This window comes from Ambystoma mexicanum, chromosome 10 (assembly GCF_040938575.1).
Source record: "Ambystoma mexicanum isolate Mex_15411 chromosome 10, UKY_AmexF1_1, whole genome shotgun sequence".
NCBI lineage: Eukaryota > Metazoa > Chordata > Amphibia > Caudata > Ambystomatidae > Ambystoma > Ambystoma mexicanum.
In genome coordinates this window covers 1,431,022,169-1,431,043,391 of record NC_090932.1, presented here as the reverse complement: position 1 = coordinate 1,431,043,391, position 21,223 = coordinate 1,431,022,169, and positions in this window count along the sequence as shown.

Here is a 21,223-nt window from a genome sequence, read left to right as displayed (position 1 = left end):
TGCTCAATGAAGGATTAGCAGGTTGAAAACAAATTTTAGCAGTTCAAGCAAAAGCGGCTATTTTGACAGGAGCTAATTTTTCAATTCGTGGCAATTTTTCCGAATGCGTCGAGCGTGATTACGGAATAACTATAAGGAATGGAAAGTCGGTTCTAGGCTTGTTGGAAAGCTTCGATTCAAAAGATACGGACGATTTAGTGAAGATAGTATTTCGAAATTAATGTAAACTTCAGAATGACAAAATTACACTTTAACAGCTTTGAAATGACAGAATGAACACACGATTCCTATGATGCAGTTCTGGACAGGGTCAAATGTTTTGAATCAGATTATTTTAGACTAAGAGATTGGTTCTGGCACAGTTCTAGCTGAGTACTCACACTATGAATTTGAAATAGGCCGTCAGGGTCTGGTCATGTTTGGACTGGACTCCAGGCTGTTTCTGGTACTGGTTCTGCTCACAGCGATCTGGTCTGGATCTTCTAGCGGCACTGTGGTCTGGTCTGGGTCTCTGGTTCTGCTGGTCTGGATCAAGTGGATTCTGGATACAGCACTGCTTTCTGGGTCTGGATATGGTTGTGGCTCAAGGTTCTAGCCAGCATCAAACAGCTCGCCCGGCTATTTGAATAATTTGCAAAAGATTTTGAGGCCTGCTGAAAAGAACTCAGCTTGTGGGTTAGGTCTTTGCTTTAAGTTCTGGAGTCTGATTTGTAAGTTCTGGAGATGGTCCTTCTGGAATGGAAAGTGAGTGTCTTGCCTATTCAAAGCGGTCTCTTTTTATGTGTTTTGAAGTGGGTGGGTCGGCTCATTCTGCATGCCCAACCCTCTCATGATTTGATAGGTCAAGGAATCTCTGTGACCTGATTTGAGAAGGGATAGTGTGTCAGAGTGAGTCATCATTTTACAATCTCTTGAAGAAACGGCCCTTTGCTTTTACTTGGAAAATTAATTTTTCGTAACTAACAGGTTTCCCAGGTACACACGTCGTTGAAATTACATACACATATCACAGATTAATTTAAGATACACTCTTGCCCAACTCTGATCCCCCTAAGAGCCTGGGTTCAGAAATGGCAACATTTTGTGCTTTTTAGTGACTTTCACCATATTGGTTTTACCTCAAAATGTACACAGACCTGCACCCCTTCCCTGAGCATATTACTGGAAATTACTATGTCTCTATCCTAAACACAGTGCCTGCAATATTAATAAATAGCGGGGTTCGGTCCCAGAACACCGCACAAAGTGGAGTTTGGTCTCAATTCGTGAGGGCATCTGCCATATTAAGGACCCCCAAATTGTACATTTCTGTGAGCTTAATACAAGATTTTATAAGCAATTTAATCAAACATACATTTGCCCTTAATTGAATTCACATACCAGTCTGGCCCGCCCCCCAGAACTTGGTGAGTCAGAGATCACAGGCCTCTCCTTCATGGCAGGGCAGCTGTGGACAGTTACACCCTAATCTGCATTTCTATTCAATTGAAAGGGTCTATTGTGTTGTGTCCTGCAGGCTGCAGGGGAAACTCCTCCCTCTCAATCAACAGGGCCATGTGATATCCTGGGCTGTTGTGTGGGTCTCTGAACTGTTAATTGAATCAGACTGCCCTCTGGGAAAGCAGGTGTTAAGAATTTTCATTACTCAGCAAGCCTTTGAAGTCCCAGCTAGCTCAGGATCCTTTTGCAACTCCTGAAATACAGTTCTCCTATCAGAGTTTAGATTGTTAGCGCCGGTTAGTGTCCAATGCCGGTACTGCACCTATTTTTGACAGCTGTCTTGAATTAATACATTTCAAAAAGAAAGGATTTTACTTGATAGTATATGATCCTTGCGTGACATGGCATTGATGTGGATCTGCAGTAGAGTAAAGTAGAACACTCAACCAGAGTTGGATTTTTGTTTGGTGGTTTCGGGCCCATGATCTTAGCAATTTTTGACATTAATAAAAACAGATTTTGAACAGAACCATCTTTCTTTGCACTGGTGGGTGGCAGGTCAGGGGACCATTTTGGTGTGCGCAAAACTTCACGGTTCTCCTTGATTCTGGCTCAAATGTGGTCTTTTCCGCCATCTTGGATTTTCTAAGCCCATAGCACCAAATGTTGCAACATAATAACTTGAACGTGGGTCAAGACACCCAACAAGCCCCCCCACCCGACTGCGCTTTGATTTCGAGTCGAGGGGGAGTCGGGTGCAAAGGATGTTTTGATCCACACGCTGGGATGTCCGCATCAACTTCAACATTCCGCTGATGACAAAGTTCAACCTCTTTTCCTCCATCAGGGTGGATCGATCGGTTCTCCTTGCCGGTCCTGATGGGAGTATTGGGCGGTACTCCGGGCCCCACGGATCTTTGCTTCTGGTCCCCAGGTCGTCTTCTGTGGTCAGTCTCCAGGTTTTCTTTCTCCTAGGATGACAAAGCAAAGCGGCAATACCTATTCGTAGACATTTCTCCCCCACTGTTGATATAGTGGGGCGGCATATTCATTTTATAAATCAATAAACATTTACATTCTTATTTAAAAAAACAAGATATAATCAAGAATTATTCAAGAATCATAATATTTTAGAGACTATATGTGGGATATTTTAGGGTTGGAACTGAATTACTCTAGAGCGGCCCCCTCTGGTATTGCAGAGGACTCCTCCAGTTGCTGCAGAGTGTTCCTGGGATGGCAACACTTTAACTGATTTATATGGACCCACTTGTCTTCCCCTTCTGCCAAACTACCTTTGGGGATGCGGATCTTGTAGGCAACTGGGGAGATCTTGTCTATAATTTCAAAAGGTCCCTTCCATGTAGGCAAACATTTTTGCTGTTTGGCCTGGTTTCTTTGGAAATTGTATAGATAAATCCGGTCTCCTACATTGTATTCTTTCCTGGTGGTTTTCAAATCATAGTGAGTTTTCATACTCTCGGCTGATCTTTCTAGATTCCGCTGAGCATAGGCAAAAGCATGTTGGACGTGTTTCCTTAAATTCTCAACGTATTCGTGAGTTGTGGAGGCATTTATTAATGTCTGCTCTTGGGTCCTGCAGAGCAAATGCTGGGGAAGCACCATCTTGCGTCCAGTCATCAGCTCAAATGGTGACATTTTAGTTGCAGATGAAGGGGTAGATCTGATGGCCATTAGGACCAGAGGTAATCGGATACCGCAACTTGGCCCAGAATCTGCCACAAACTTTTTTAATATGCTCACAATGGTTTGGTTGTATCTCTCCACTGCACCAGAAGAGGCTGGCCGGTAAGCAATATGTAGCTTCCTTTTAACCCCCAGTATCTCCCACATATTAGTCATTACTTTGCCGGTAAAATGGCTATCTCTGTCTGACTCCATCCTTTGGGGTAGACCAAAGCGCGAAAAGATGTGGTTGATCATCAGGGCAGCTGCTGTTTCTGCCTTGCAGTTTGGGGCCGGGAGACATTCCACCCATTTAGTAAATAAGCATGTGACCGTCAACATTTACTTATTTCCCCTAGAGGAGAGAAACATCGGGCCTATGAAGTCGATTTGCAAATATGACCATGGCAGTGTCATCCCCCTCTTTTGGAGAGGCGCCCGGTGTGTGAGGGATGTTGGCTGAAATTGTGCACACACAAGACACCCCTTCAAGTATTGGTCAAGGTCCTGCCCCATGTGTGGCCAGTATGCAACCTCTCTTAAGATCGCAAGTGTTGTATGAAACCCCCTAAGACCGGTGGTGGCCGCATCATGGGTGTGACTTAACATCAGGCTTCGGAATGAGGTAGGGACCACCCACTGATCATGGCCAGCTTGGGATTTCCTTACCAACAAACCGTCTTGGATTCAGAACATTTTTGGACATTTCATCAACACTCTAAGGTCCTCTTTCCCAATGTAATCGGTATCCGTCAGGGGAAAGTTCTCAGGGCCCTCAATGTGTTGGTAAAACTTACCATTTATTGGATCCCCCTTCTGAGCCGTGATCAAATCAGCATCTGGGGTCTCCTTACTCCATTGTGCAGTTGAAAGATCATTGTGAGCATTTGTCTGAGAACTAGTGATAGCAGTGACCTGGATTTCCCCCAACAGGGACTCAATCTCTATCAGATCCCCTTGGATGGCCCCGGTTTTGGCCAGCTGATCAGCTAAGTCATTTCCAGTTTTGTCTGTTCCCTCTACTTTGAAATCACCCTTGATCTTTTTCCACTAGACGGTCATCCCAATCGAGGTGACCAGATCATCAATGTTTTGAATTAACTTCCCATGTTTCAAGGGTTTGTTATTAGCACATAACATGCCTCTGGTTTTCGAATTAACCAGGTGCTCCACGAACCCGTTCCGTACATAATCTGAATCTGTGATTATGACCAGTTCGTGAAGTTGATGTTGGACAGCAGTGAGGATGGCTTGATACACAGCCATCAATTCTGCCACCAGACTACTTCAGGAACCAATTTTGTATCCAGCAGAGGGTTCTGGGGACTCATTCACCCATGCATTCCCAACGCCGGCCACAAGTTCTTTTTCCCCGTTGTTGTCAACATGGTAAGAGCATCCATCCACATAGACAGTGGGCATTCCCTCACAATTGTCTTCTTCAAAGACTTTGTGTGGGGAATTAAGGTATGCCTCCATGTTGTCCTTGATTTTTAGACTTTCGTCCTCGAGACAGTTTTCTCTGGCACAATCATGCAAGTCAGCCAGACCTTGTGCGAGGGGACTCTTCTTGTTTTGGCCATATCTAACCTCCACAGGAAAGCCTTGCATTGACAGAATCCAGGAAGTAATTCGGGAATTACTCACATTTCCGGCCCGGATTCTGTCACTTTGGAGATATTGCAGAGGCTGGTGTGGAGTCTCCACTATGATGTGTTGGTTTGTGACCTCCGTACAGCTGAATAATTAATATGCCTGCAGGCCACGTGTCGGGGTCGCGAACAGAGACCTTGTCCTACTGTTGACCTATATGTATTTGTACTACTTATATCAGCGAAACTAATCAAAATGCATATATTAAAGGTTGACCTGGCAAGGAACCCTAAGACCAGTATTGTATTTCGCAGAATGGTTAACCCGCAAGAGGGTTGGCCAAGGGCTGGACAAATTGTATAAATGGCCCTGGTATTCCAATGTGCGGTCTCTCACTGAACACATCGAACCTTCGTTGAAGTTCGTTATGTTATACTGAGAGCCGAATAGCTATCCGTTTGTCAGTTGACTTGGTAACTGTTGTAACTTGAAATAGTACAGCAGTGGGGGGTGTTTTAGAATATCAACCATCAGTGTCCTGCGCTCGATAAGCAGAGGTGGCAGCTGAACAGTGGAGTGACGAAGTGATAGACCCCCTACTCCGGTAAGTATAAGTAAGTATATAGGGCTCAGAAAGAACCCTGCTCCACTTTAAGTCAAGCGCCATACAATAAAGAAAGTACACAGGTTTGTCAGATTTTCATGAAATATATTTAAACAAACAGTTGCCCTATAGAGACACGTGTTTCGGCGAATCACTCGCCTTTTTCAATCAGGGCTGATTAGTGAGACAGAGATCAAAAGGAGGGGAAAAGGGAAGGATTTTTAGGAGTAATAAAAAGAACATCAAAAGGAGAAGAAACAAAAGAAACAAATCATTAGATTTTTTGTGTATACAAATTATATTTGTAATGGTGTCTTTAAATTACGGAGATGCTTACCTAATTGGTGAGAGATATAGTTCACTTATTCAAATAGGGTGGTGAATTTCATGGGATCAATCCCGCCTGTTAAAGAATTATACCCAATCGTGAACATACTCATTTGAAATATTAGTTTGTTATTAGCGAGCACTGTGCACCAAACGAATAGTTACAATATGTATGCTCTGGTACTAATGTCAAATCTAATCAGCAACGTGGTGCTCAGCTGGTTTCTTAATCAATATACAAGCTGAGATTATACATTATTTAACCATGTTAATTGGTTCAATGGCTAGACGTACTCAGTGGTCAAACTTGGCTAAACAGTAGTAAGGGAATGTTCTTTTCCTGACAACGCATAGTTAACGCACATTTCGTGTCATACTGCTTTTGGTGCACTAAAGTGCTGGCACGAATACATTTGGAAAGCAATTTAATGCTAAGGTGAAGGGCTTAGAGCTTACCTCACAAGAGGTAGTCTCCTTCACAAGCGTCGGCGTCTGGAAGCGAGCACAGACGCCGCGCTTCGCATCGGTAATAAAACTGACGTCGCCATAGTGACGGCAGTCCTTCTACCCTTTCGGTTATTGGTCGAAAAGCAGAGCGCCATCTTATAGATGTGTGAAAGTTTCGAGTTTTGCTTTTGTGTGAATAGAGTCGGAAATTCTACAATAAGCAAATAGATAATTGTGTTTGCGAAAACTTTCTCCATGTTAATGGAGAGGTTTTTTGTATTAAATATCGTTCAAAAAATAAATTTGCAATAGTATTTGCATTCATTTTAAATTATAAAAATAAAGCTCGAGCATCAATAAAGTTACCATAGATGGAGACCTGTTGCTGATAGGTTTTATGTTATATGTGAGGTGGTGGATTTTCACTAGCATATTAGTGTATATATATCAAAGCAGCAAACAAAAAGAAACTATTTGTAGTGTTAATTAGTGAGGGCAAGTTGCAATCAAATAGATATTCAGTATTAAGATCATCAATAGCATCTAAACTTCAATTCAAAATTTTTTTTTCATTCAAAGAAGCATAAGTTTCATTAATTCATAGGAAAACTCCCATCTCATTGTCCGAGTTCAGGCCCACTTTCGTTGCTCTGAAGTGGCATATGGTACGGGCTTCCTGTTGTCTCAAAGATAGTTCTCGATTCCCCCCTCTTCTTCCTATGCCGATTTTTTTGAGGCCAATGAATTGAATACCATTTTTGTCATCCATTTGATGGTTCAGTTGCCAATGGACTGCAAGTGGAAGTAGGGAGTCTTGACTCCCTATTGATGAGAGGTGTTCTCTTATTCGTATCCTTAGCTCACGGATGGTGCTACCCACATATATCTTTTTACAGATGCAAATAATTGCGTATACTACAAACTTGGATTTGCAATTGATGTTCTCTTTAATCATGGTGGATATACCAAAGCTGTCTGTAAATTTCATGGCGAAACCATGTGCATGTTTGCAGATTGTGCAGCATCCACATTTTCTAAACCCCAGACTGGATGTTTGTAGCCAAGTGTGTATTGGAGGTTGATCTTCTTCTGGTAGCATAGAAGGACTGATAGTTGATTTGATTGTTCTGGCTCTTCTATAGATCATTGTTGGGTGATCGTCAATGTATTTACAGATGTGCTCATCTAGTTTCAGGAGATGCCAATTTTTGCGTAGTATTGATCGTAAGGTCCCATTATTTGCACAAAAAGTGGTGATGAATTTTACAGTGTCAGGTCTTTTAACTGCTCCTGGACGTGTTAATTCAAGAGTTGAATCTCTAGTGATCTTATGGGCTTTGTCGGAGGCTGCTTTTATGAATCTTGTTTTATATCCTCGTGCTTTGAATCTGTTTTGTAGCGTTTCGCATTCTTGTTCAAATATTTGTGAGTCAGTACAATTGCGTCGGGCTCGGATGAACTCGCCTTTAGGAATGTTATTCTTCACAGGATCAAAATGGCAGCTTGTAGCAAAAAGGGTTGAATTAACCTCTGTCTGTTTGCGATATGTTTTTGTTAGTAACTTGTTTTCTAGAACATAAATGGTGAGGTCTAAAAAGTTTATTTCTGTTCTACTGGACGTACCAGTAAAGACTATTCCAAAGGAATTACAGTTTGATCTCTTCATGAATTCATTCAATTCTTCCGGTGTTCCTTTCCATATTAATAGTACGTCATCTATAAAGCGTGACCACATCACCACATTTTCATTGAACATTGTATCCGTGTAAATATGTATATCTTCAAACATTCCCATGAATAGGTTAGCGATAGCTGGGGCAAATTTTACTCCCATCGCTACTCCTCTTTTTTGTCGATAGTACTGGTCATTAAAAAGGAAAATGTTGTTGGTTAAGGTTAAGGATAACATTTCTTTTAACATTTCTACAAAATGATAATGAGAGGCGGAATCGTCTCTAAACGTGTATTGTAGCGTTATCATTGCTGCCTCATGTTCAATCGAAGTGTACAGCGCCTTGACATCCCAAGTTGCTAGTAGATAATCAGGTTTCCATTCAATTTCACTAATTTTCCTAATTGTGTCTGTAGAGTCTTTTAGGTAGGCCTGAATTTTCGATACCCTGGGTCTGAGTGCATGATCTAGATATTCTGCAATTCTTTCGGTGACCCAACCAATCCCATTGACTATAGGTCTACCTTCCGGTATTGTTTGGTAAGGTTTATGAATCTTAGGTAAAAAATAGATTATAGGTGTAATCGGTTGTTTGATCCAAATCCATGCCTTTTCTTGATCAGTTAATAAACCTTTCCTGTACCATGATTGAATTTGTTCTTCTACTTCAGTTTGTATATTTGGTCGGGGATTAGTTGCTAGTAATTCGTAGCAACCTGGTGTACTGAGATGGTTGATGGCCATTTGTAAGAGGGCTTTTTCGCCTGTCACCTCTTCGACTGCCTTAGCGCTCGACCTGGCTCTGTTGCTTAGTAAGCGATCAGAATTACCTATATCTCAGTTGCCTATGAGAGAGGTTCCTCCGACATTTGTCCCAAAGGTTGAGATTCCTGCTAACGTTGGGACAGGTGCACCCGCTGTGGACATTCCCGCACATTACGTATCACAATTTGTTCACGTCCCGTTTTCGCGACAGGAAGTGAACACTATTAGACAATCAATTCCTGATATTAGGAAAAATCCGACAGGATTCTACAAAGAGATAGAGTCCGTTTTACAGTCCTCTGTGTTCACCCTAAGTGATATTGACTTGCTATTCCCTGTACTCCTGCCCGTAGATTTATGGAAGCAGGTTCGAACAATAGACGATGTGCCAGGGTTGGGAGATACGTGGGCTAACATAACTAGGCTTGATGGGAAAAGACCAGCAGGTGAGAAACCACCTCAGGTAATACTCACTTTGCCTGATAGAATTGTTGCAAAATTGAAAACCATAATTCCTGAGAAAAGAATTATTTGGGACAAGCTTACGGCCTGTATTCAAGGAAAATCTGAAGGTGCCACCGAATTCTTTAATCGATTCGAACAGGTATTCTCTGACTTCAGTGGACAGGACTTGGGCACAGAGTCTGGGAAAAGGTTGTTTGTGGACAAATTTGTGCGTGGATTGCTGCCTGACATCCAGTCACAGATTATGTCCTAGAGAGGACTTGGCAGGCGAAATCCCAATCTGAAGTTTTGCACATGGCTCAGTATTACGAGAACCGTGTCAATAATGAAAAAGATAGAGTCGAGAAGAGGAAAGGAGATTTGAAGACTAAAGTATTGTTACAGCAAATTGACAGAAATCCCAGAGAAGGTAATTCACAGACCAGAGGTCAGTATGTTCCGAAAGGGAACGTCCCCTTGGGTCCTGTGAATATTGATCAATGTGCCTATTGCCGCCAGGAAGGTCATTGGCGTGCACAGTGCCCCGTCCTTCGACAGAGGTCAAACAACACATTTGGGAGTATGGGTAGACGACCTAGAGGTCGCCCCGGAGTGGGGGGCCCTGATAGAGGTCAGTTCTCACAAGATCCTCAGCAACCTTTTTCAAGGGATAATCAGACTTCGAGTGTGGACACAAGAAACATATTTGATCACCCTTCTGCTGCCTACCTTTCTGAAGAGCTTCCTTTCGACGACATCTTGTTTCGTTAGGATTGCCTGAAGCAGGGTTTGGAACCTTCACCTATTCCTGTTAGTCAAAAAGGTCCCTACGTTGAACTGTTAGTGGGGAATAGGAAACATCAGTTCTTGATAGACACTGGAGCACAGAAGTGCTCCAGTGATCATTCTCGGGTTCCAAACATTCCACTGTCAGGGCAAACTAATATTTCTGTAGGGTTTTCTGGCATACCAGTTGCTTGTCCAGTTTCTTCACCAGAGCCTGTTTCTTTGGGTCCCTTTACGGACCACTGTCCATTCCTCTTGACTTCAAACTGTGGAGAGAATTTGCTCGGGTTAAATCTGTTGAAGAAATTAAATGCAGTAATTCATTGTTCCTCTGACGGAGTGCGACTGACGATTTCACCACAGCAACTTCCCAGTTCTCAGTTTCTGACTCGACCATTGCCTCCTGAGTTTAGCGTTGTCCCGGAATGTTTGTGGGCGGTTGACGGCAATGATGCCGGGGTATTACAGGTTGAACCCGTTAAAATAGTTTTGAAACATGGAGTTAAACTACCACGCATTCCGCAATATAAAATATCAGTTGAGGGCGAGCGTGCTTTGAAGTGCATTGTTTCCGATTTTGTGCATCGAGGAGTGATCAAAGAGATTTCAGGTAGTTTATGTAACAGTCTGATTTTACCCGTGTACAAGAAAGGCGACAATGCAATCCCATTCCGTTTCATAATTGATCTACGCGCTATTAATAAAGTTGTCGCCCCACAATTTCCAATTGTGCCTGATGTGACAATGATATTAACAATGATCCCTGCTACAGCTACTCACTTTAGTGTTGTGGATCTGAAGAATGCTTTCTTCAGTATTCCTATACACAAGGATAGTAGATATTTGTCCGCGTTCACCTTGGGGGGACGTTCGTTCACATTTACTCGTGCACCTCAAGGTTATACTGAAAGTCCAAGCATTTATAGTGGGGCTTTGTAAGACCAGCTTGACACCCTTGAATTGCCATCTACTTGTACACTGCTTCAGTATGTTGATGACTTGCTTTTAGCTGCAGATTCTGAAAGTGCTTGTAAAGAAGGCACTGTATTGTTGCTTATTCATTTGGCTGAGCATGGTCATAAAGCTTCGCTTAAGAAATTTCAATATTGTTGTCAGGAGGGGAGAAGATTGACACCAGAAAGAATAAAACACATTTCTGGCATGTCTGTCCCAAATACACAGAAGGAAGTCAGAGCCTTAATAGGTATGGCTTCTTACTGTAGGCTGTGGATCCCAAACTTCTCACTAGTGATAAAACCGATGTTGGCCTTGACGAAGAAGGGCATTTCTTCGCCGCTGCCATGGGAGTCGGAACATCAACGATCATTTGAGCTTCTCAAAACCGTGTTATGCTCTACACCGGTTCTGGGTACTCCAAATTATAATAAGGCCTTTGTGTTGTTTGTGCATGAATGTGATGGATGTGCTTTGGCTGTGTTAACACAGGAACACGGAGGGAAGAATAGACCGTGCGGCTCCTACTCCTCCGCCCTTGATCCTGTCGCATGCGCTTTGCCAAGATGTTTGAGAGCCGTCGCTGCTGCTGCCGCGTCTGTAGAACAGAGTGAGGGAATGGTCCTAGGCCATGATTTAACCCTGATGGTACCTCACTCTGTAGATGTCCTATTGAATAAAACCCAAACACAGCACCCCACCTCTGCACGAGGTATGAATTGACTTTGTTTGCCCCTCACATTCAAATTAAGAGGTGTTGTGTTCTTAATCCGGCTGAACTCCTACCTTTCCCGCAAAATACTGTTTGCGGTGACGAAGAATCACATGACTGCCTGTATACTACTGAACAGGAAACAAAGGGCAGGATAGACCTTATAGATACTCCTTTGGACAATGCGGAAGGGGAACTGTTTTCTGATGGCTCCTGCTTCAAACTTCCGGATGGTACATTTACAGCTGCTTATGCAGTCACTACATTGAGTACGGTTGTTGAAACTAAGAGAATTCCGCATAACTCCGCGCAGGCCGCAGAGATTATAGCGTTGACCCGAGCTTGTGAACTCTCCGAAGGGCATACAGTAAATATATATACTGATAGCCAGTATGCCTTTGGGGTGGCTCACAACTTTGGGAGGCTCTGGTCGGAAAGAGGGTTCCTAACCTCACGTGGGACCAAGATTCAGCATGGCCCCCTGATAGTGCAATTGTTCTCGCCACTCGCGCTCCCTAGTCAGTTAGCGATCATGAAATGTGCAGCGCATCGTAAGGTCATAGATGATGTGGGGAAAGGGAACGCTTTTGCTGACCAGATAGCCAGGCAAACGGCCACAGACCTTAGCACAGACATATATGCTCTAAGAGAAACAAGAGATGCCTATGTAATGGATGAGGGTATTGGGTCTGTACGAGATATCCAAGCTGATGCCACAATAGAAGAGTCTAAGAAGTAGGCCGAAGGGATGGGGAAACTAGATGAAGATGGGTGTTGGGTGGACACATCTGAAGGGAAATGGTTGCTCCCTAATTCATATGTGCCGGCGATGGTTACGATGGCACACGGTCCTACGCATGTGTGTGCTCAGCAGATCACGAAAATGTTAGAAAAAGTCTGGGTAAATGATAAAATTTTGAAAATCGCACAGCGTTATGTCCAAGATTGCATGATTTGCTTGCAGCACAATGTGGGGAAGGGGACAGCAACTCCAAGGGGTAGTTTTGGGCCTCCTTCTGTCCCCTTCGAGGTCATCCATTTTGATTTTATTGAGATGGAATGGTGAAACAATCTAAAATACGTCCTTGTGATCATTTGTGCCTTTAGTAAATGGGTTGAGGCTTTGCCCATTAAAGATGCTACTGCCATGACCACTGCGAAGACTATGGTAAAGGAATTCTTCCCACGATTTGGTTTGCCAAGAGTAATTTGGTTGGACAACGGTCCACATTTTGTTGCAGCAGTAATCTTGCAGATATGCACAGCATTACACATCGAAAAGCGATTTCATTCGGCTAGACATCCTCAAAGTGCTGGGTTGGTAGAGAGACATAACGGTATCCTAAAGAATAAGCTTGCTAAAACATGTGCCGGCACCAAACTGAAATGGGCGGACGCCTTACCTATTGTGTTGTTAGCCATGCGTGCCACACCTCAAACTAAGACGGGGCTCTCTCCATTCGAGGTAGTGATGGGGAGGCCTGCTAATATTTGGGGTCTTCCGAAGCCTAAAGCGTTGAGAGATGTTGAAAATATATTGCTTGCAGACTACTGTAACCAGTTGACTAAAAATCTGTATTTCATTTATCATCAGGTTCGATCAGCTTTACCTGTACGGTTTATGGGCCCAGGACACAATATTCAGCCTGGAAGTTGGGTCCTGTTGAAGGCCTACGAAAGGTCTTCCTGCCTCGCACCTTGCTGGCGGAGACCCTACCAGGAGCTGTTGGTCACCCAGACAGCAGTGCGGGTGGCTGGAAAGAAGCATTGGATCCACGCGACGCATGTCAAGAAACTTCCTCACCCGACGCCACATGTTACAGAAGAAGCAGAACCCCTTGCTGATGCTACAATCTCAGATCCTGGAGTAGCAAATAGCGCTGTGAGTGTGTCGGAGAATCTCTCTGAGCCCGTGGAGCTTGGGGAACCGTCGATTTTGTCTCCGCACTCTTCGGAAAAGTCACTTCCAGAAAAAGTTGTTTCAAGTTGTGCGACTTCCGTCGCCTCTGATACGTTGCTTCCCTCAGGAAGTGACGTTACCTTATTTACGGATCAAACAGTACCGGGAACCACCAGGAAACAACCTTCGACAAAGAAAATAGAACTACGGCACGGGTTTTGCCTGTGCATCTGGGGAAAAAAAAAGAGTCATTGAGAGTTTTTTGCAAGGAAAATTTTGGAAAAAAAGGGATTCTGCTGGCTAGGGTTGGGGAAGGACTAAGAAGTCGCGCGACCGTAGTGTCGCCAGCAACGAACATTGGGGTCGTCGATTGAAAAAACTACGATGCCTGCCACCTCCACCGCTACTGCTCGTATTGGACTTGTAAATAAGGGGGTGACCAACTCGGACAATGAACAATGTGCCTGGGCCCCGAAAACGTATTGCTGTGTTGTGATGATAGTAATTGGAATTTGTATAGTTACTGCCGTGGGACTTTGGTACTTTGAAGAAATGTATCCTCCAGAGCCTCTTTTGCCAATTAAAATTGTGCCTACTGCTCTGACTCTCTCTGTACACCTTCATACTTTGTCTCCTAGGGACTCCCAGCATAGACGAAAGTATCATAATAACACTTTAATGATAATAATGAATTCAACGCATGCCATTTTTAATAAGAGTAACTGCTGGATCTGCACCCATTTACTGCATCATGGGAACAAGGGGCTAGGATGGTATATTCACCCTTTACCTTTAACAACTGCTTGCTATGCCTCTCTTAGAGCACTATTATTTGGCCTTTGGAATGATAACATCTCAGGGAACTTGATGGAACTAATTTAAATGATTTTGAGAAACGTGTATTGACTCCCCTGGGATGCTTGATTTTTGCAAATAGAAGTAAGCCTAATGTTGCTTCTATTAGGCCATCTGATAAACTGTCTCTTCCTTTCCAAACTCTAATTTCCTTTAAAATGGCTCCGATAGGCAATAAGGATGCCGTGCCTCCTTCCTACTCTATTAACCATAGCCCCGATTCAGTTCCCTTCTGTGTACAAAGGAATGGCACCCAGTCAATGGGAGATTTTGAAGGTTGTGTGAACATTGTAAATTTGACTGGGGAGAACAGGCCTTTGTATGTAGGGGGGGCCTGTCTATTTCGTTTGCGGTAGTACAGCATTTCCCTGGTTGCCCAAGGATTGGCAGGGAACCTGTTATTTAGGGATCCTGTTACCTGGGGTATTTATAGCTAGTATATTGGAAGTTTCTAAGGCTCATCCACGGCGGGACGAGGATGGAGATACCCCTGGGCAAATATTGGGAGATATAGCAAAATCAGTTGTGCCATTTTGGGGACAAATAGCAAATTCTGAAAATATTAGGGGGCTAGCAAGAGTACTGGAGAGAACCATCAACAGGACCACGGATATACTCTATAATATGACACTGGAACAGAAAGCAATAAGATTGGTAGCGCTCCAAAACCGGATGGCATTAGATGTCATTCTGACAGAGCGTGGCGGAGTATGTAAATTAGTGGGGTCCGCTTGTTGTGTTTTCGTACCAGATTCCTCCCTGACAATTTTCAAAGCAATACAGAACTTGCATGTCCGTAGTTCAGAAGTGCATGTTCCTGTGGGAGATTGGAGTATTAGTGCTTGGTTCTGGGACTCCTTACGATCCTGGGGTTGGAAGGTGCTTTCTGTCATACTGGTTATTTTGGGAATTCTGCTATTCCTTTGTTGCTGTATCCAATGTCTACCTAGTATATTTGTAATGCTAGGGGGATGTTGCGCTCAGGCGGTGAGCACGATAGGACATAAAGTGTATGCCCCAGATACAGCATCTAAAGAATTCGTGTTGCAAGAGGTTCTGGTGAACAACCTAATGGCTATAGATATTACAGATAATGATTCAGGATGTATGGACGACAATTCATGGAGTTATTTACAAAGACATTAGAAATGGTATTAACACTTGGCATGGGCCAAAAGGAGGGTTTTCGGAATAGAAATAATATTGTGCCTCCTATTGTAATAGTTGTATGTATATTGGCCTACGCCAAGTTGTCTAAACATCATGCATGAACAAACTCCACGGCAAGGTCTTGACCTCAGAGAAATCAATGTAAGCCGCCATCTTGGATTAAGCTTCCATTTTAGGTTCTCTTGTTATGCAGAAGTCACCCTGAACATCAAAATGGAGGCCAAATGACATTCCGAATAAGATTCTGGTCGTTGTGACCTCTGTACAGCTGAATAATTAATATGCCTGCAGGCCACTTGTCAGGGTCGCGAACAGAGACCTTGTCCTACTGTTGACCCATATGTAAATGTACTACTTATATCAGCGAAACGAATCAAAATGCATATATTAAAGGTTGACCTGGCAAGGAACCCTAAAACCAGTATTGTATTTCGCAGAATGGTTAACCCGCAAGAGGGTTGGCCAAGGGCTGGACAAATTGTATAAATGGCCCGGGTATTCCAATGTGCGGTCTCTCACTGAACACATCGAACCCTCGTTGAAGTTCGTTATGTTATACTGAGAGCCGAATAGCTATCCGTTTGTTTCACTTGGTAACTGTTGTAACTTGAAATAAAGTACTTGTATGTTTCTTTGTAACCTGTGTTGGTGTGTTTCCTTTTGGGCTTCCCGGCCTCATATTATTTTTCTGTTTTCACAGTCTGGTGATCTCTGCGTAGCCCTCAATGAACTTTCTGCTGTAATTAGTACGTCCAAGGAGGCTACTTAGTTCCCGCAGAGTTGTGGGGTCTTTCAGTTTCTGAAATGCTTCCACTTTCTTTTCTTGGGGACAGAGACCCTGAGGAGTAATCTCATACCCCAAGAAATTAACATAGGTTCTACACCACTGTGCTTTCTAAAAGGAATGATTTGCTCCGGCAGCCCTCAACTTTGTCAGAACATAACAGATCTCCACTATGTGTTCTTCCACAGATGATGAGGACATCATCTACATAAGCCAGGTTACCCCTCGCACCCAGGTCGGGCATGGACTTATGTAGGAAAATGTTGAGTTCATTACCGGAGTTGAGGTATCCGAAGGGAGTTCGGGTCCACGTGTACTGCTGGCCCCCAAAGGTAAAAGACGGTTTGTATTGGTCCTCCCTACTGACAGGCACGGTCCAGTATCCATTGGTCAGGTCTATTGCAGTGAATACCTGTGACCCCTGAATCTGGGCCAGCCCTTTGTCAATGTAGGGCAGAGGCCATCGGGAAGTATGGACCCGTTTGATGAGCTCCCTAAGGTCGGCGCAGAGTCTCCACTGGCCGTTTGGCTTCAATATTCCCAGCACCGGATTATTGAAGGTGCTGTGGACTGGATGGATTATTCCCCAGGACTCAAGATTCTTAATTATTTCAGTAAGGGATTCCATGGATGCGAGAGGAAAGTGATATTGCTTCACAAACACTGGAGTCATGCCAGGGTCCGTGGGAATTGTTGTTGTGTGGATGTCGGTGCGACCACAGTCATATGAGTCTACCACAAAAAGATCTTGGAAATCCAAGAAAACTTGTTTCAACTTTTGCTTCTGTTCCAGAGTCACGCAGGCATCACCTAGGTTGACTCTCTCTTCCACCATCTGCCTGAAGCATGGAAAGACTTCTGGTTTTGCTATCTCAGCAGCCTCCTCCAGCTGGGTGGAGAAGTCCCTGGTCAGAGTGCTGATTTGGACTGGAGGCTTCAGGTGGGAAAGGCAGCCCTCATGGACCTGGAAAATCACCTCATCCCTCCTGAAGTCACAAGTCACATCTTCCTTACCATAAGGGCAGGAAGTGTACACCAGGAAGTTCCCCCCATGCCGGGTAAAGATCCTGTCTGGTGTTGTATTGTCATCACTATCACTGTCAAAACAGTCCTTGGGGATTGGTCCTGACAGTTCATTTCCTAAATCAATGGAGAAATGTTGGTCATCAACCGCCATTCCAATAATGGTGCCTGCGGCTAGAGTGATACTCTTTAAGTCGCTGTTATCCACCTCTTTTGGAATGATGTCATGTTCTATGTTGACTAATGGTGTTGGGTTTACCCCCAACCCTTGCTGATGGAGAGAAGCATTTAGATGAATATAAGCATCAGGGTTTTTCAATTTTTGTCCTCTTTTAACTTTCACTTCCAGGGAGTATTGTCGGGTCCTTTCTGGGATGGTGAATTCCTCTTTAATCTGAATTTCAACTGCATAAGGTAGCAATTGAGCTAACCTAAATGCTTTTTTCTGGATCATCAAAGCCCATGGGATTATCCGCTAATCAGGACCAAGCTTTGAAGTTTATTAGGTCCAAACTAATGGCAAAGCGATTGGGAATGTCACTGCCTAAGTAAAAGGCGGCAGTGACATCTCGCACGACCCAACAATTATGGACTATGCTCTTGTTGCCAATGGAGATTTTGAGCATACACCTGCTTGGCAGGAGATGTTTGGAATTGGGTGCTTCCAAGTCCATTTCCCATTTGTCTATCAGTTTGAATGTGGGAATGGCTGGATCTTTTGGGAGTTGGCGGAACATGGCTTCGCTGATGAAGCTCTTAACGTTGTTCACACACACTCGGGCGAGAACACAGTCCTTCCCTTCATTTAACTTACCGGGGATGAACAACTGCTCTCCAATTTGCTGAATATCAGCCAGGCTCTGAGCTGATTTCACATCTTTCTGGACTATCGGAGTGGGAATGTCTGATTGTGGATTAGTAAAGAATTTCAGAGTGTTTCCTTCCAGTGTGGAATACCATCTTAAACTGGAAGGAAGTTTGATTTTCAGAAATAGAGAGGACCCCCCATCACCAGTCTGTTGTCCTACTGCTATTACTGTCATGTCTGGAATTTGGTTATTCTGGAAGTGAAATTCTACTTGGTCAGATTTTTGTTCAACCATGTGGCATGTGCCGTTTAAACTAACATGGTTGACACTCTGTTTCAATTTTATTGGTTGGCTAGTCTGGGTCCAGAGGACCTAGTTTACGCAATCTATTAGGGGTGACAACCTTCTCAGGAGGTCATTCCATAGTAAACAAGGTGTGCCCTCTGGAGTCACTACTATGACCGGTTGTTTCACCTTGTGTCACCCAATTTTGATGTCCAAATCTGCAGTCCCCTTGACGGGAATTTCCTTCCCGTCAAAGTTCTGAAGTTGTCCAGGAAGAGAGGTGAGAGGAATTTGGTAATTCTCCCCCCTTCCTGCATTTAGTTCATCAAAGGCCCTTTTGGACAGAAGGGTAGCTTGGGATCCCGTGTCCACCAGTGCCAAAATTGTACCCTGTCCCGTTACTTGTACCGGGGCATAGTATCTTTCCTCCTTCTCCTCAAGGGGGCACACATAATGCACATTTTTGGACAACTGTTGGGCTAATTTTCTGGTTTTGGACATTGAGAGAGAAGAGATTTGGGCAGAGTTCGGCAGGGAGTTTTGGGAATCTGAAAGAAAGAGTTGGCAATCGGATAAGGATACAGTTCTGGGTTCCCCTGGTTCCGGTTCTGGGCCGCCCCCCCTTTTTGGAGGCAGTCACCAGGATGGGTTTGAACCAGGGGTTTTCGGTATTGTTGGTTCTGGGATAGAATGATGGGCGGCGACAGCTCAATCCCCACATCTACCCAGTCTGGGTTGGAATCCCTTGAGACCCATTTTTCCTTGGGAGGAGTTTTCCCATCTCTGAAGGAGAAGATCCTTTTCCTAGGATCCTCTGAGGATCCCTCTCCCTCACATTGGAAGACATGTACCTCCTCCATAAAATGGGTCTGTTTGGGTCCTTTGTTTCTCCTACCTCCTCTCTGCTCCTTGGGTGGCAGACTTTCAGGGGTAGGAGATTTTGTTTCCGGTTCCTGGGTTTCCAGGGGCTGTTTACAAGTGGGGAAGGAAGCTTCCTCCAAGGCTTTACACCCCGCTTCCCCTTGTGCCTCCTCCCTGGGAACAGGTGGGTTATTGGGGTGCTGCCCCCGCCATTGTTCTGGAGCACCAGGCCCAGAGTTTGGGGCATTCTGCGCCGGCATGCTCATCTGAGGGTTCTGTTGAGCTCTCAGTATGTGACCTAGATCCCGTGCCATATTTTGGACCTCGCGCTCTAACTGTGAAACCCGCTCAGGCTGATACGGGTTCTATTTTCACCCCTGGGCTGATCCCGGGAAGGGTAGCTATCGCTTCTCTGGTAGTACCCCGGGTTGGGCAGATTTGGGTACCCCTCCACCCTTGGCCTCCCCTCTCCCGGATTAGGTTGTCTGGGCTCAGGGAATTGGGGAAAGAAGGATGGATGATTTTGGGGCTGGAATTTGGGTGGATACCTGGGAAAAAAGTTCTGCCCAGGGTTTGGTGAAATTCTGCCTTCCTGTAGGAACTTAGGAGGGAGATTCCCTGGGTTGGGTGCCTGGTTGGATCCCCCCTTCGGCTGGAGGAGTCCACACATACCCCAGGATGTGTCTGTTTCCCTTGTAGCGGGGATTTACATAGTCAGGGGAGCGAGGGACCCCATTTGTGGGACTACCTCCTTGACTCCCTGTCTGTGACTGGCCCGAGGGCCTTCTGGGCTGAGAATTATTTGGTGCAGGCAGGTTTTTAGCACCCCCCATCTCCAAATCTTAAATGGGGGCAACCTTTACCTCTTCCACTTTGGCAGCAGCAGGGGTGCTGGTCAATTTGGGGCTTTTCTCAGCGTTATTTTTTTTTCTATGGGCTTCTGCACCTCATAGATCCGGGTGGCCTGTTCAATGACCCAGTCTAGTGACATTTTCTCATGAAAATCTCTCACTAGCTGGGTCATGATGTATTTGGGCAAGGCATGGAAAAACGTATTTACAAACTCTTTACTGTCTGTGCGCACTCTTCTGGTAGTCTGCGCAAAGGCACGCTTCAATTCCTGCACAAATTCTTGTGGGGCCTGATCCTCCCCACATTGCAAATTGTAGGCTGCCTTGCGAGCCTCTTGGGGATTTCTGTAAACAGAAAAATGTTTCAAGATGGCCGCCCTGTAGCTGGACCATCTTGAATGATTTTGGTCCTGCAGCCCCGCAAAGAAACTGGAGTATTCTGGGGAGAATGTCCATTTGACATACTGAATGCAGCTACTGCTGTCTTTCAAATGGAAAGTCTCCATCATTTGCTCATAAAGCTCCAAGTGTTCCCAAACAGAATACTTGGCGTTCTTGTGATAAGGGGTGATGACACTCCTTATTGCCTTAATCTGTTTTAAGGGGTCCTTAAGCAAGGCCCTTTTTGCCTTATTGACCTTTTTGGTTCGGGTAACCCTGGTCCATTCATCCTCTGACTCAGAAGCACTACTCCCAGAGGTGCCCGTCTGATCTTCCAGGTTTTCCTGGATTCTTCGAACCTGGGAATGGCTGGCAGAATGTGGGGACCTGGTCTCCTGTGTCCTGTGACGTTCAGAGGAGTCTTCAGATTCCTCCTTGCTGCCAGGATTTGATGGGTACCCCCCCCACTGACCTAACTGTTCTGAGGTTTTCAGGATGCCCTTGGTGGGCCTACTCTCCTGGGGTTCCCCACTGAATTGCACTGTATTTAGGTGCCCATACCCGGATGCCCGCCCATCCATTCCTGGGTGGTACTGGCCTATGAGCCCCATACTTTTGGCTGGATGGTAATCTGCCATCCCCATGGCCCTGGGCTCATGTGCGCCATGGGAAATGGGTATGGCAGAGTCCAAGGACTGGGAGAGATGAAGGCCTCTGGTAATAAGTCTCCTGAGGTTATGCTCAGGTGTTTCCCTTTCCCAGCGAACCTCATCTCTATTAGCCCCTGCTCCCTGTTGCCATGCAAGAGCCTGTGCTTTCAGTTCCTCAGTTAAGGCCTTACTAGACTCTATCAGTCTCTCATGCATGGCTACCT